A 5,575-nucleotide genomic window follows, 5' to 3' on the forward strand; every position below is an offset into this window, starting at 1 on the left:
AAGGACAGGAGATTTGCAGGCACCAGAGAAAGGGTTGCAAAGGTTGGGGAAGGGGGGGGTTTGGCTCTTCTGAGCCTAGAGCAGAAGGACTTCCTCGACACTCGTGGTCTTCCATCCCTCTGAGTTACCCAGGGTTATGCCCAGTGTCACCAACAGGATCTAACTGCTTTTGGGGTATTTTAATAGCAATGCATATGAAAATATCAAGGCAGTGGAACAGATGCCTAAGGAAGTTGTGGACTCTCCATCATTGGAGATGTTCAAGAAGAGGTTGGATAGCCAGTGGTCAAGGACGAACTAAGCATAATGATGCCTGTGTCCTACCATGGGTTTTCCCACACTTCTGGGCTTTGCCAGTTGCCTCCTTCCACCCCTTTCTACTACATGGGTCAGGGTGTTTTAAGCCTTCCTCAGAGGTTTTCAGTGTTGGCTGCAGCCAAGGCTGGAGACTTTAACTGGGCTGTGCCAATGCTCTTGCCTGCCCCTCTGCTCAGGATCTGACTGAAACCATTTTGGGGGTCAGGAAGGAATTTAACCCATGGTCAGATTCATGAAGACTGGAGGGGTTTTTGCCTTCCTTTGTAGCAAAATCTGCTGAGCATATAATGACAATATGTATAGAAGAAGGACATTGGCTGCCATGGTTCTCTTGCTTTACCTGTGGCAAATTAGGGTGTTGGGTCTCGTGTTGTAATGGTGCTGATAGTAGTTTTATGTAGAATTTTGATTATGCATTGTCTGGGATGGTTTAGATAGGACCAGTCCTGCCTCAGGCAGGAGGTTGGATTAGTTGTGACATCTGGAGGTCCTTAAGGAAGAAAGAAAGAAACCCCTACCCCACCCAAAAAGCAGGAAGATAAAGGAGGAAGAGAAGGTAACAGGGTGATAATTGCATCCCTGGGCAGAGAGCCAGTGCAGGGATTATGTATCACTTACATTCCACTTAGGGCTTCAAATAGGGGAGAAATGAAATGTGAATGAAGCATAATAGGTCTTAGGTCTTGGGTCTCATGCTGTCCTTGGCTGCAGAGGTATCTATTTCACCCACAGTAAGCAATTATTAAGCACTTATCCACGGCTTACTCTGAAAGCATACCTGAATAAGTAGATTCATAAAAAGAAAACAATTGTGGAAATTTGCTTTTTATCCTAAAGATGGGTCAAGATATGTGATAATTGATTTATTTGCAAGTATCAATGGCTTCAGTCAATGTGAGGTCTATGGATGGTGATTTTTTAATATTTTAAAGCATATGAAAATAATATATTTCCTTGAAAATGTTGGGTATTTTCATTAATAAAAATGTTGGCTTACTTTTGAATCTGTCATTAAATGCTGGTTTTCTTTTGAATTTGTCATTTAATTTCCACATTTAATCTCCTTTCTATCTCCCATCCCTCATAGCGGGGGGAAAAAGCCCATAAGAAGGGGGAAAAAAGGAGGGGTGGGGAATAAATGAAGAATAAAGTGAGTATTTTTTCAATTAAAAACTAAATGGTGAAAATGTTTCCATTTATTTGCTCAAAAAAACTCCTGTGAAGAATGTCACTAATTGCATGGAGGACTTGCTTGTTAAATTTCAATATTAAATGGTACCTTCTGGCCATCAAATGTGTGACTATGAAAAATGCTCATATAATCTCCTTACTAGTTTTTTGACCAGTCCTAAAGCTCTTTTTCATTCTTGGGTGTCCATGTTGTAATTCCCGTCTTGGAATACACTAGGTATGACAAAAACTTCTGAATCTCATATATTTCCTGGGCCATCACAGCTGCAACAACACTTCAACAATACTTTGCTATTGCAGCTTCTTTTGCCTTTTGGGGAAAAAAAACAAAAAAACCCCAAGCAACATAATTTATATTGACAAAAATGTGTTTTGTTTTTTTTTCTTTCTTTGAGATGTGTTTACAGGGGGAGAGGGTTTGCTGGGTTAGCTACACATGCATGGCTATTAGGGCTGTGCAAAGGTTCAGGTGCTGATTCAATTTGGAGGAGATATGGCCTGATACAGTGGTCGAATCTTTGAATCCAAATCAAATCAGGAGACTAATAAAAAGGTCCGATTTGAAGCTCTCTGAATCAATTCAGAAAAGATGAAGAGAAAGATCCAGAGATTTGGGCAGTCCCCACTTGCTGCCACAGTGAGCTGGACCTGGACTCCATGTCAGTAGGTAGGGAGGGGGCTGGAGGCAGGGAGAGGGGACCATGGGGGGGACCTCCACCAGGCCCCATCCTCTCTCTGCCTGCTACCCCTGCCAGAATGAAGGGAGACAACTGAAAGAGACTTGTCTGATCTCTGTATCTGTATTTAGTAGGTGGTAGGAGGACACTCAGATAAATGAGGATACAGCAGTGGATATAGACATGTGAGGGCAGGAGGATGGGGACACTGTTGTCTTGCTGATGAGAACAGACTGGGTAGGAAGAAGATGCCGTTAGTGAAAGGCTGGTGTCTAGTCTATCCAGAGAAAAAAATGGCATGTTTGTATATTAAAACAGATTGGAGTAACTTGAGCTATCAGCACGGGGCATGAAAGTAGCAACTTCAGGATTCATGGAAACATGATGGCAGAGCAGTTGTGATTGGGATACTGGTATTGAAGGGTGGGTACTATTCAGGATATATAAAGGGGAAGGTGGATGGATAGCACTGCGTGTTAGGCATTGCAAACAAAGCATGGGAGAGAGTTTGGATAAGAGAATCTGCTTGAGTCAGACTCATTCTGGGAAATGATGGTAAAAGAGTTTGTGCTGCTCTAGACCCCACTGTCGTATTTGGGCACCTACGGATAACTCTATATTGTTGTTAGAGAAAAAAATGCTACCAGGAGTGTTGCCTTTTATAGGAGAGTAACTTACTTTTAAACCTATTCCTGGAAAATGCTGCTAATCATGGTAAGCCCGGGTTGATATAATAGCTGACAGATCTCTTCACCCAATACCCAGTGACCAAATACAATGTGATGCCATTTTAGATTTTACTGAAAAAGGGAAGCAGTTTGTCAGGTTGCCTGGACTAAGCATTCAAGGACTTGAATGTAGAAGACGCTTGCAATTCATTCAATTTAAAGGTGCAACCTATATACCAAGAAAACGGGGAAAACCCCTCATTTGAGAAGCTCTAGGAACAAGAGGATAAATTATTCCCTAAAAAGGGATATTTGGGATAAGCAGAGATCCAAGGAATGGGGCTGAGGAATAGGGCATAGGGTGGAGATGCTGATAAGCAAAGAAAGCTGTGTTTTTGAGGCTAGGAAGGTGGATACATGAGAACTGCACAAAATCAGGGTGAGTTAGACCCTGCAAAGGAAATAAAAATGTATAGGAAGAGGATCTTCAGTAATATGAATAAAAAGAGGATAATCCAAGAGATAGTAATGTGGTGAGGACTGAGTAGAGATTAACAATAATCCTGGCATGGCCCCAAATTGAAATGGATGATGAGTCTTGGTGTCCAGTAAGGGCAGTGGTGGTGATCTTTGTGCTGCAGAAGGATGGCTCATGGGAATAAGTGCACAGAAATAGAAATGACTACATCTAAGGTGGAAACAAAAGTCCAAGAGTAACATTTTGATGTTGGGAGGAGACAGTCCTTTCAAGATCCATTTTAGGATCTTGAAAGGACTGTCACATAAAACTGTAGGTCCATTAAGAAATTTTTTCAAGAAATCAACTAAAATGAGGATGGTAGCATAAGACTGGAGATTAGCAAATGCTATATCTCTGAAGTCAATGTGGTGTTCAATCAGGGTGCTCCACCACTGATATGATATTCTCAGTCAAGAAACTGCAAGAGAAGTATAGAGAAAAAAATAATACCACTGTACAAAGCATTTATTGATCTGGCCTTCAATATGATGAACAGACAGAGTCTTTCTACTGTCCTGAGGAAACTGGGTTTGTAGCAAAACCCTCCATTTCTCTTTTTTTAAATTTATTTTGAAATGCATTCCTTCCCCTTCCCCAACCATTTCTGACTTTTTCTCTCCCTCTCTATTCCCTAGAGATAAGTATAAGTGAGCTCAGACTTAGGATAAGCTTTAAACATTTTTATTTTGGTAGCAAGTTTTTGGGTTTGGATATCCACTGTTGTATAGTGTATTATTATCTTTTTCATATTGATTTTTATTGTTTCTTATGGATATTGTATGGTTTAGGCCTGTGTTTGTAAGTGAACCAAAGTCAAGTCAAGTTTCCATTTTATATGTCAAGCCTCCATCTTCTGTCCTCTGCCCGGGCACCCCATGTTGCAACAACATGGCAGTGTCATGATAAGTACAAAAATTATATGAAGTCATTTAAAATCAATGTAGAAAGCTGGGAGGAGCGTGCAAAATGCATCTGATCTGGAGGGAATATCTGGCACTGGGTGTAGCTCAGCATGAAGCAGCGTTGACCTTTAGGATGGAGGCAAAGTGAGGAAGAAGACGTAAACTTGAACTCCAACTCAGATCTATGAGACTTTAACAAGCTGTGCCACTCTTGAATTGGGCTTGTCAGCCACAAACAGACTCATCAGGCATCTGATTGGGCCCTTTATGCATACACCGTGATCCAGAGGATTGACAGTTGACTATATATCTCTACTTCAGTAGGACAAAGAATATTCTGGGTAGCTACAGGTCTGTTAGGCTGCTTCAATAGCCTGCAAGACTTCAGAAAGACCACAAAAACCAGGAAAACATTTGGTACTTTGCTATATGGAAAACTGTTAGTTTAGCAGGGAATTCTTAGTAAAATTGTAAGGTGGGAAGGATCTGGCTATAATGGAGATGTAAATTCTTATGAAATATGAAGCACAGAGAGGGAGGGGAGGTCACTAGTGGGGTTCCTCAAAGATTGGCCTTGTGAAATATCTTATTTAATACTAGCCAGTTGCCCTTCATGTGTTTCAGGGAGTGTTTACATGACCCCCCCGCTGCCTCCCACTCACACTTTAGGTCCGACCATGTAAACAGTCCCTCCACCGCCATCACGTCCTCATCCGTCCTCTGCCGTGGCAGCCCCCTTTTCCCTGCCTGCTTCCGCCTCCTCCTGCAGAGCAGGGGGCTTCCCTTTGCCTGAGGCTTGATAAACCATGAGCTTGGTTTTGGATCTTGTGGCAGAAAGCCACCTTGGTTTCTCCCCAAAATCTCTGCCCTGCAACAATGTGATCAAGATGAGCCAGCACAGAGGAGTCACACCTCAGCCTGTCGCTTTAGGTAACCTGAGCTGGCTGCAGTCCTGAGGGAGGGGGACCTGCTCCCTCTGCCCACGGGAGTGGTACCCGGGTGGGGGGCATCTACCTGGTGGGCTGGAATCTGCCTGGTAACCGGTGATGCATTTCAAACTGGAGCTGGCCTCCACTGGACCAGGTGAATGAGGTCATGGGGGCTATATAAGTTTGGATGGGGAAGGAGGCGGTCTCTTCAGTCATGAGGTTAAGCAGCGGCCATGCAGGGGACACAGAGGAGCCTCACCTTCTGAAACTAGCTCTCTCTCACCCCAAAACTCATGAGCAAGGAACTGCCTGCCCCCAAAGGGAAACTTCACCGGCCTTTGGAAGATGCTTGTGAGTAAGCTACTCAATC

This window comes from Crocodylus porosus, unplaced genomic scaffold (genome assembly GCF_001723895.1).
Source record: "Crocodylus porosus isolate Cpor-Errol unplaced genomic scaffold, CroPor_comp1, whole genome shotgun sequence".
Taxonomy (NCBI): domain Eukaryota; kingdom Metazoa; phylum Chordata; order Crocodylia; family Crocodylidae; genus Crocodylus; species Crocodylus porosus.